Source organism: Carassius carassius, chromosome 45, assembly GCF_963082965.1.
Source record: "Carassius carassius chromosome 45, fCarCar2.1, whole genome shotgun sequence".
NCBI lineage: Eukaryota > Metazoa > Chordata > Actinopteri > Cypriniformes > Cyprinidae > Carassius > Carassius carassius.
The window spans coordinates 7,236,023-7,246,647 of NC_081799.1; positions in this window are offsets into that span (position 1 = coordinate 7,236,023).

Here is a 10,625-nt window from a genome sequence, read left to right on the forward strand (position 1 = left end):
CTTTTAGCGGATGTCAACAATTTATCAGTGCATCTCGTCTAATTATTCTAATCCATTTAATTCCTTATTTAAAAAAATAAAAATAAAAAAATCTACCGGCCATTTCACTTGGAAATACACAATATTTATGTAACGTTTACAGAAGTGAGTTGCAATTGTCATTTCATGTTGACCAAGATTACCTCGTTATATGATTTCTCACACGTGCTGCAAAATATTCCATATTCCAGCAATGTCTCATAGTGAGTGAAGATAATACAGGGTTGTTTCATTAATTCAAATCAAATGTAAAAAGCCATATAGTTTCTTTATAAACACCAGACGTAGCTGCATTATTTTGCTGCACTGCTTAAAAAGCATCAGAATCGTGTCCTGAACTACAAATACTGTACGTCTCTCTTCATGCCAGCCTGCTTCCCCAGGTAGCATCAACAGCCAGATGGCCTTCATAAATATGTTGTGAGGACTCATATTTTAGTTCAGTTTAAGTTTTAATTCTGCTCATCAAAGTCGAGCGGAGCTCATCAGCTGTGTTTGAATCTTAGTGGTCTATCGTTTGCACAGCTGCATCTCCTGTGAAATTAATTGTGGAGGTGACGTTTAAAATCAAATTCCAATAAAAGACCCAGAGAGGCTTCGGATTTGACTGAAATAAACCAGGCTTGGTTTTCTTGGAGCCAACAAAAGTTTGCTTATTTTCGATTTTCGATAGTTTGGAGGTTCATGTATTATGTCACAGTTTGTGGGCGGAGCCTTGCTATTTGCACAAGATTGTATACCACTTCCGTAAGCTCTACTCAGGTGGATGTCAAATGTATCATTTCGATACAACATCCGCTTCTGCTATTTTAGCACTCATAGATTAATGTGTAAGACCCAGGAGGCAGCAGTTAGACATCTAGAAGCTAAGGTGCTCACCTGAGCATTACAGGTTCAGGTCCCCAATATCTTTTACATTAATCCAAATGCATCTTTTCTCCACGTTTTGGCAAAAATTAAGCTTTTGAAGATGCTCTCCAAGTGCTTGTTTTAGCATTGTAGTGTGGACTGTGAAAACTGACAACAAAGCATGTTTAGTCATGTGACGCATATTTTACGGATAGATAAGTCTTTAAACATACATGTGCCTGTTATGTGCTGTTCACTTCACAGTGTTGCTAAAGGTAAATGTTACTTTGCAAAATCTTAGTTTTACATTCCCACAAAAATGACAGAAAATTTACTCATAGTTTCTGTGCTTTGGCAAAATATGAGGACAGTCGGGTTTTAGACCAAACATATCATGGTGATTGAGTGCGAACTGGAAGCACCAGTAAGTGGTGGAGTGTTTTTGCAAATAAAATGGTCGTGCTAGAGGAATAGTATGAGAACTTTATTATGTGGGGTCTCTTAGTGCACATTTGCAGTAATACGATTTCAGAGTTTTCAGACATATATGTAGACATGGCCAAGAGGCTCTTCCATTTAAATATCACAACATTGGCTGCTCTGATTTGTCGATTTGACCTTTGCCTCTGATAAAACCAATACATTATTTGTGCAATCAACATATCTAGGATTTAATTTATTGATAAATGGCTAGATTCACTGATTCTGGGGGAAAGGGCATTTTTTTATTTTAGCCTCACTTTGAACAGAATGATGACCATTAGATTTAGTTCTAATGAGACATTTTTCTACAAATAAACGCTGATGTTCAATTTATAATGTTGGGGCTTTATCAATACGAGCAGACTGCTTTATGAGTCTTAATTATGAAATATTTAGGTGGTGGACTACTTATCCTGTCGTGAAGGAAAGGGACTTGTGTGTGGGACTTGAGTTGGGAATTCAGTTTGCGAGCTTGCAATGTAAGTACAGAAATATAGATCCAGTTTCAGCTTGAAGCAAGCTTTGCAAATTGAATTGCTGAAGTGAATGTTTTCTCCAAGTCTCCGATCTCCCCCTGCATATAGCCGGGGCAGATGGGGACGCAGTCATTTGAGCTGATTCATGCGTGAGCCGGGACGCTGAAGGTCCTGTAGACTGAACCAGCAATAGAGCCATGTTTAGGTTTGGAATGTATTTATGTAGTAGAATGTACTTTCATAGAAGAGCTAACTACATCTTTGTAGACACATTCAAATATACTGATATGAATTATTTACCTATATTATCAAAAAAATAATTATAATACTTGTGTGATTTGTTCGTGTGAGTGTTTTTTTTTTTCTATGGGTGCTTATGCCCATTTTTAGTTATTTTTAACTTTTACGAGCATGGCAAATCCTTGCTTGTGTGCTCTTCCATGATTCTGTAAATGCTCTCGTGTCGGACTGCGAGTGAAAGCAGTCAGCGGGATTCTCAGTTAGCCATTTCACAACTTTTATGTAACTTAACAAATTATATAAACAAAAAATTATTTAGATTTGAGATATTATAAAGGGTAACAATATAATGTGAGATGGTGATTGTGCACAACTTCTGTGAGCGAGCAGTGCTTGAACATCACAGCAGTAGATGTTTGCTAGCCGTGGTATCAAATTACAAACTATTAGTTGTGAAAATACTATCGTGTCTTTATCTGTCACTTTATTGCCATAATTTATGCTTTTAAAATAAAGTGCTAAATCTCTAAAAAGTGTAAACTTTTCTAAAAAATAAACATATAAAGACATTAAACTCTTTTTGATGTGTGGTTTATTTTGTCCTGTGTCCTTTGTGTGCTTTCTCCGATAAGCTAGAGGGCACTAATGAGCAACAGCCAATAGATCTTAGTCAGGTTAGATGACACATTCATGTATAAGCAGATGAAAATGAGGCCATTAGGGATAGACATATAGAGTCTTTACAATGGCTCACACTGTATAAAGGTCCTAGATCACATAATTTTTCCAACTCGCAGCTTTCAAACCTATTTTATGGAGTTTTTGTCTCCTGAAAGTGTTTTTGGAAAGACGTTTCATCAGTTGATTAATCTGTATGTTGTTAAACATCAGTACAATCCACTGAATGCATTGTACTTCTATCCCTCACAGCCTGGATTTCATTGGTCAAAAATGAAAATCATCATTACACTATGAAATTACAAGTGGAAATAGCATGGAAAAATAGTGAGGGAATGCTGGGTAAGCATGGACGGCAAGCGCTTAAACGGCCTTGGGCCTGTCCTTAATGGCCAACATCATGTGATTTGCATTCATGTGGACTTCATGGTCATTCACATTGTTTTAAGCACATAAAAGCTGGATGGGAGAGTGTATTGAAGAAAACAAGGCCTAGAGATGTTTTTTTTTAGACGTTTAAACTTATTTTAACTTGCATTTTTACAAGACACTGCAAAAGACACAAGGACAGCGGTCAAACATCCGTCTAACGCATGTAAATAAATAAATAAATAAATAAATAAATAAAAATGATTATAAAAAAAGCAATGTGGAATGCAAAAACAAGTTCTGTGTGAAGGGTCTTTCATGATCACTACAATTTGTACATGTCCATTAAGTCCACAATGACAATTTGTCATTTTAGGTTTCAGAAGAGTGCTCACAAGTGCTCCATTTGTGGCTGCTACATACCTTCAATGCCAGTGTTGGGAAGGTTACTTTGGAAATGTAATAGGTTACAGATTACAAGTTACCCTGTTTAAAATGTAATAGTAGTGTAACTTTTTCAATTACTTTATTAAAGTAATGTAACTAATTACTTTTGAGTACTTTTTGATTACTTTTCTAAATTTGTGAAAATTAAAGAATAATAAATAAAAGCATATACATCAACTTATCAATACAGTTATCTAATAAGCATGTGACATATTCTGTGTAATAAACTCCTGAAACATTGGTGTTTTTTTTTAAACTGCTGTCTCTTTGTATATGATGATAGTTTTCTCAAAATAAGTAAAACGCACATGAAGTGACACAAAGCAGTTCTAGAAATTATATTTATGTGCTCGTGTACTCCTATATTGAGGCAGCAGAGGTTGAAAACACTGCGAGCTTCAGTAGGCCTATGTGTAGTAAATGAAACCATGTCTTTGCCATTAATTTACAGGAGGGGCAGACTGGGAAAAAATTCAGACTGGAAAATTCAAACTCATACAAACAAATTCATGGACAAAACTATTTTTTTGTATGGACCTGACATAAAAAATGTTTAAAGCTTTAATTTGGGGACATGCAAAATAATTAAAAGTTCTCTCCTGAACTGCACCTTCACTTCCATTTTTCTCTTCAGTCTCTTTATTTTGCCCTGTTATCCATCTCTCTTATGACTTTGATTGAACTGATTGAACAAAACTATACTTTACAATACAATACTACAATATCTTTATAGAAAAATCCTAACACTGTACACGAGTCATGTTCTTCCCTTACAAAAGTTAAACATGCTTTTATTAGCCTATATAAAAGTAAAATAACCTTGTTTTGTTTTGTTTTTTTGCAAATGGATTTGTATTTATTTTTAAATAACTCAATTTGTAAAATCATTTTAAATTTTTGGTTACCACAGTTAAACAATAGTAACTATTTTCTCTTTTTATAGTAATATATTAAAACCTATATAAAAAAAATCTGATTGTTTTTCAGCTAAATTAATACTGTATCATTACAACAGATAATAATGATGTCCTTTATATAGTATTTTGAGTGATGACTGATGAGCAACGTGCTGCTGCTTGATTAAATAAATAAAAAAACAAAGACAAAAAAGTATCTTTACAGATGAAACTGACCTGAAAACCTGAACAGTATAGTTCTGCTTCTCTGCTCCAGCTGTGCGCTTCCACAGTCCGCTCTTTTCTCTCTCTCTCTCTCTCTCTCTCTCTCTCTCTCTCTCTCTCTCTCTCTCTCTCTCTCTCGCTCGCATTGATTACTCTGAGTCTGATCCAAACCGTTTGGCGGAGGCGCGGAGAGCGCGCGAGTCATGACTAACACTTCACGATTTATTAGAGATTTAATTATCAAATGGCGGATTCGCAAATGATCGCTTTAGTACATTCGGCGTGCAATTATACAATAATGATATTAAAATAGCGGGCAAAATCGGCTGCCAGGCCACCGGGAATTGTCCCGGTTCTCCCGGTGTCCAGTCCGCGCCTGATTTCCACAGACACGCAGAACGTGCAGGAGTCATATATTGCATTTTTGGGGCTTAATATTCACAGACACTAGTCGATGTCATGTTTTGATTCAAGTGTACTGACCTAGGCTACTTTTGATTTAGTCATCCAAAATGTGGCATGTTCCGTCCGCGTTAGGCATTCCGTTTTTATGACTGGATTCTACAAACTAGACTTGTGTTTCCGCATCCCAGAAATTATTAGGGCGGTATGTCTCAGAATAGTCAGTGCAATTTGGGAAAGAAATCAATTAAATCTGTATGTGGATGTGTGTAAATATTCAAATGTAATCCACTTTGTAATCGTTCAAAATTTCATAAATAACTAATTTAATTACTCATTTTTTCTTAGTAACTGTAACTAATTACAGTTACATTAATTTTGTAATTAAATTACGTAATGCCGTTACATGTAACTAGTTACTCCCCAACACTGTTCAATGCGCACTTCTACCAAGCCCACACTGAGGTACTGACCTTTGCAACACTGAGTTCACTGCACGATTTTCAAAGTCGTTGGATCACTGTTGTTTTCACACTGCATGACTGGGAAGCAATCCATTGCTGCTGTGTTCACATTGCACGATAGATCGGCGACAAGAGGTTACACACTGCATGACATTAAAGTAGGAAGTATCATCGACAACTCTGCATGGTCCACAAACTACGTTTCACAAGCAAATGCACAAGAGAAGTGATAAGAAAGTAACCAGGCCCGTCGCAACAAGGCAGGCAAACCAAGCAATTGCTTGGGGCCCCGAGCTGGCCTGGGGCCCCAAGACAACGACTGGTTAAGAATAAAATGCAACGACACTGTGTGAGCGCCCCTTTGATCGTCAATGCAGTAACGTGTAATGACCATAGACAGTAAAAGAAGTGAAGCCCATTTTTAGCTATTTTTATCACTTCCGTTTCTGACATGCAGACTCAAACTAAGTTTGATGACGTCAGCAACCTGTCTGACATATGTAAATCTTCTAGTAGCTGTGCGTGCAAACTGCCATCGTTAATCTTGCAGAGACGGCGAGCTTGAGCGGGGAGTTCTTTGGCATGAGTGAGCAGCAGTAAGTATTCTGATTAATTATTTTGTATAGTATTTTAAAATGAAACGCCAGGGCTTGTATCTATGGGCTTCTCTCTTGATGTCTCCCCGATTGCCTGCGAGCTTCTCCTCCTGTCTGTACGGTAATTTCTCTACTGTGCGACAGAGAGTCGAGTGGTTATGATGCAATCATTAGCCTATTTTTACAAAAACTGTTTCTACGGGGCCATAATGTAACATAGAAGGTAATGGAGCCCTTTATACATTGTCGTGTATCTTTAGAAATAAATAATGGACAAATGGAGTCTTTAAACGCCTCAGATGTAAAGTTATTCGCTGTCAAAGTGACGCCAAAATGAATGGGAGTCAATGGGATGCTAACGCAAGTGAAGTTCTGCTACAAGATGGCGGCACACGGCCGACTTCAACTTCTGGTCGACTTCCTTCCCGCCTGGTAATGACACTGTTATCGGGATCCCCCTCAAGGGGGCCCCTCTCAGTAGTCGCTGACAGCAGCCAGCCAACCACGTGATCTCTGCTGCCGGCAAAATACAAAACCTCTTCGGCAGTCATGAAGCGGAATTATGCTTCAGGAAGCCAGAAGAGAAAGGAAGAGGAGGATAAGAAAAAAACAAGATAGTGGTAAGTGATAAATTACACTGGATAAAATAGCTCTACTTGTCAGTCTTGTACAAATGGTGTAATTTTGCAGCAGGTAGGCTAGCAAAAATATGTTTATGTTACCTACCAGCCTGACGGCAAATGCTGCTTGTAACGAACAGTTAGTGCAACTTTTTTTTCGAACGGAAGGAATGTGGTTACTGTAATATGCTTTTTAACGGGAAAAGGATGACGCAGATCAGAAATCGCATACTGCAAGGAGTCAGCAGTGTTTTGATTTGAGGGTGCGGGCAAACGTAAAGAGAACGTCATGGCGTTTGTCCATTGCAAGATAAAGCTGGTATACCACAACTAGGGCCCAATGATTTCCACGATGCAGAAAACGCGGAGGGAATCGCGGAATCCAGTCATAAAAACGGAATTTACAGTTTAACGCAGAATGACACATAATTTGCCAAATTTTGAATGAATTAATTAAAGATAGGCCATTGCACTTACATCAAATCACGATATGGACTAATATCTGTAAATATTAAGCTGGAACAGTCTGTTTAAATATGAATCCTGCATGTTCTGCGTGTCTGTGTTAATGAATGGAGCAGAAGCGCATCTTCCTTTATTAACACACCGAAGCGCGCGTGACGCTCCGGTGATTTCAGCGTCTGCTGTCTCACTAAATAAGGACGTGAACACATGAACAACATCTCCAGAACTGCTCTGACAGTCACTTCATGAGCATTTGACCATTTGATTTAAGTAAAACTAGCGTCACATCACATACACAGAACTGTAAAGGTACGTCAATCCGTCAAAATAAAAGGCCTGTTTTAGACAAGTATTTGCCAGAGATGTATTACTATTGTTCAGCAGAATGTACATAGCCTACTACTAAAAAAGAAAAAATCAAACATTATTTTTTTATTATTTTTTTAAAGGTTTAATCACACAACATTTCTTCCATGTTTTATTTTTAATAGTATATCCCCTTTGTTTACCAAAAAGTTAAGTTTGCTTAATTTTCAATGATTAAAAGATAAATTGATGTTTGGTGTTTAATTTTTAATGTGCATCTCAGAAAATGCTTTATTTAAAACCCCAATTGAATGGCACTTAAATGCACTTAATTCATCTGTCAACTTTATTGTCATTGTTCACAGTACAAGTCAGACAGAGAAACAATGGGTAATAATTAATTGTTTATTTTTGATTTATGCATTGCATTCTATGCATTTAAAAAAAAATTTAAAAAAAATTCTAAAAAAGGAAACTTAGTTGTTCATTTTAAGAGACCCAGAAATCTTATTTTCCCTTGCATAATTAATATTGCACTTTAATTAAGCAAAAACACATTTTATCCGATTACTCGATTAATGGATTGAATTTTTGGTAGAATACTCGATTACTAAAATATTCAATAGCTACAGCCCTAGATTAAAGTGGCATAGCAAATAGCATGCTATACTATTCCACCGTGATAATCTATTTACCAAATGGGGGTTAGGAAAACCACACAATAAATTCCGTGCATCAAACATTAGCTTGGGATGTTTCTAATCATTGGTAGTGAAAGCAGCTGCCTGCATCCCTTCTCTTCTAATATCAAAATATGGAAATGCTAACATATCTTTAAGTTTTAACTTTAAGTAAACCTTATAATAAGTAAAAAATACTGTTTGCTAACAGTTAAATGACAATTAACTAAAGATTAATTAACTATCAATTTACCATCTATTAATGATTGTTATTATAAAGTGTCTACCATCTAACTTAGTTAGCAACTATGGTTTTGGGAAACGTACCCCTGAGCTGTTAATAGTGACCTCTTTCAATATGCTAACAGTGAAATGGTAAAACGTACTTCACAGGTAATTTCGTCCCTTTGGAATTATAAGGTTCTATCTGACTTTTTTGTCAAAATTGAGTTATTCACATATTCTTATTCTGTGTCAACGTATTTACATTATGTGATAGATTTTTTTATTATGTGTACATTATGGGACTTTTTATTTAAAAAAACAATAAGGTTCTATCCACACAGTCGAATGGAACACAAAAACTTTGAAGCTCAATATCTCAAAACAACTCGGAATCCAGATAGAACCTTATAATTCCAAGGGGATGATTTCTGATTTTTGTTTCAATTATTTTCCCAGCTACACCATCAACTTCATCCTCAACATCAACAGATGCATCACTTCTCAGTGCTGATGTTTCCTCTATATAGCACAAGGTACCACAAGCTCTATAATTATAGCTGATATCCTACACAGCCCAGAGTTTAAACTGATAAGTGTGTGCTGTCATATTATTAGAAGAAAAAAACAGTGCAAATCACTATTGAATTCCCACCAAACTATTTTTTTCAAGCAGTATTTGCACTGTAAACCTTTTTTATTTATATAAAGTGTGGGTGAACTTAAACTTTATGGCTATGCTGTGGTTCCTGTAGGCTTTGCGTGCGTGCAGGGGGTTGGGGGGCCTTTATGTCCATTTTGCTTGGGGCCCCCAAATTTCCCCGAAAGGGAAAAAATAAAAAGATTATGGGAGAGGAAATGGTTGGGGAGAGTTGCTGGTATCGTGGTCCATAACTTCCCGCTGCCCTGATTCTTGCTCTCTCTTTGGCTGTTGGTCATCATCGTTGTATTTTTCAGTCAGAACTCGTTTCACACTTGTTAAATATTTAATGGACATCGGCGACGCATCTGCAATTCTCTGAGAACACGTCATTAATAATTAACACTGCATGATTGTCACTTGCATGAACGAGCTCCGAATGTGCCTCCAATTTCTGGCATTTGTGGGAAAATTTACAAAACCTGTCGGTGAGGGAAAATCGGGGTTAAAATCATGCAGTGTGAACTCTGCATTAGAGTCAAAGCAGTAATTATGTCACAAAAGCCAGGGTGCCATAATGAAGAAAAGATTAGGACAATTCCAAGGACACTAATCAAAGAAGGGGCTGAACCCCATAAAAATATTTCTAATGAGGGGGACAACCCACCGCTCGGATTGTAGCAATTGGTAGCACCCCATGATAGCAATTTATAGAGACTGAGTCAATATGATGTCAAGAAACCCATGCATGAAAATGTGGGCTTGGAAGAAAGCTGCGAGAGTTAGTTGCCATTTGGAACAGGGCCATTCTTCTGTGCAAATCAGTGCCAAAAAATGTCCACAATTCCTCCATGTTCTTGCACGAGTTTGTGTAAGGAAGTAATTCTGGGATAATAGTTGTCTGGGAAGAAAATGATATTATAATTGACTCAGTCTGTGATTAGTACCGTAAAGTGCTCATCATAACATTGATGTCTTTAAATAGGAGTAAGGCGACAAGATTCTGTCTTTCAGCAAGGGCGAAATTACAAGCGATCTGAAGAATGCAAATCCATACAAATCATCTTCATCAAGGAGCAAACAGTCCCGTAAATCAAACACTTGACTGGAGTGTATGAAATACCATGAGATTACATGACATCAGTGACGTTTCAAGAGTTTGATGACGGCAGACTGTAGCCCAGTCTTTTGATTGGTTTGGAATTGCAAGAGTGACAAAGTGCTTTCAACTCAAAATAATCCAAAAAAAAAAAAAAAAAAGAGGTTTGGGATGTCTGTGATCATGTTTGGGTTTGAAAGCTTTAGTCTAGTCAGTCTCTGGTAATCTACACTTGGGTGGGATAAGGTGGAAAGAATTTTCTGGGGAATGTTGGTGTTCTATGACAGGCACTAATGAAATGATAGGGGTCCAGTTACTCTCTGCATCACAGGCGGGATAAAACATCTCTTTCTCCACATCTCACAAGGCTTTCACTGATTAATCAGGCTCTTCTGTGGCCTACAGCCAAGTCCTTGCTTTACACTGATC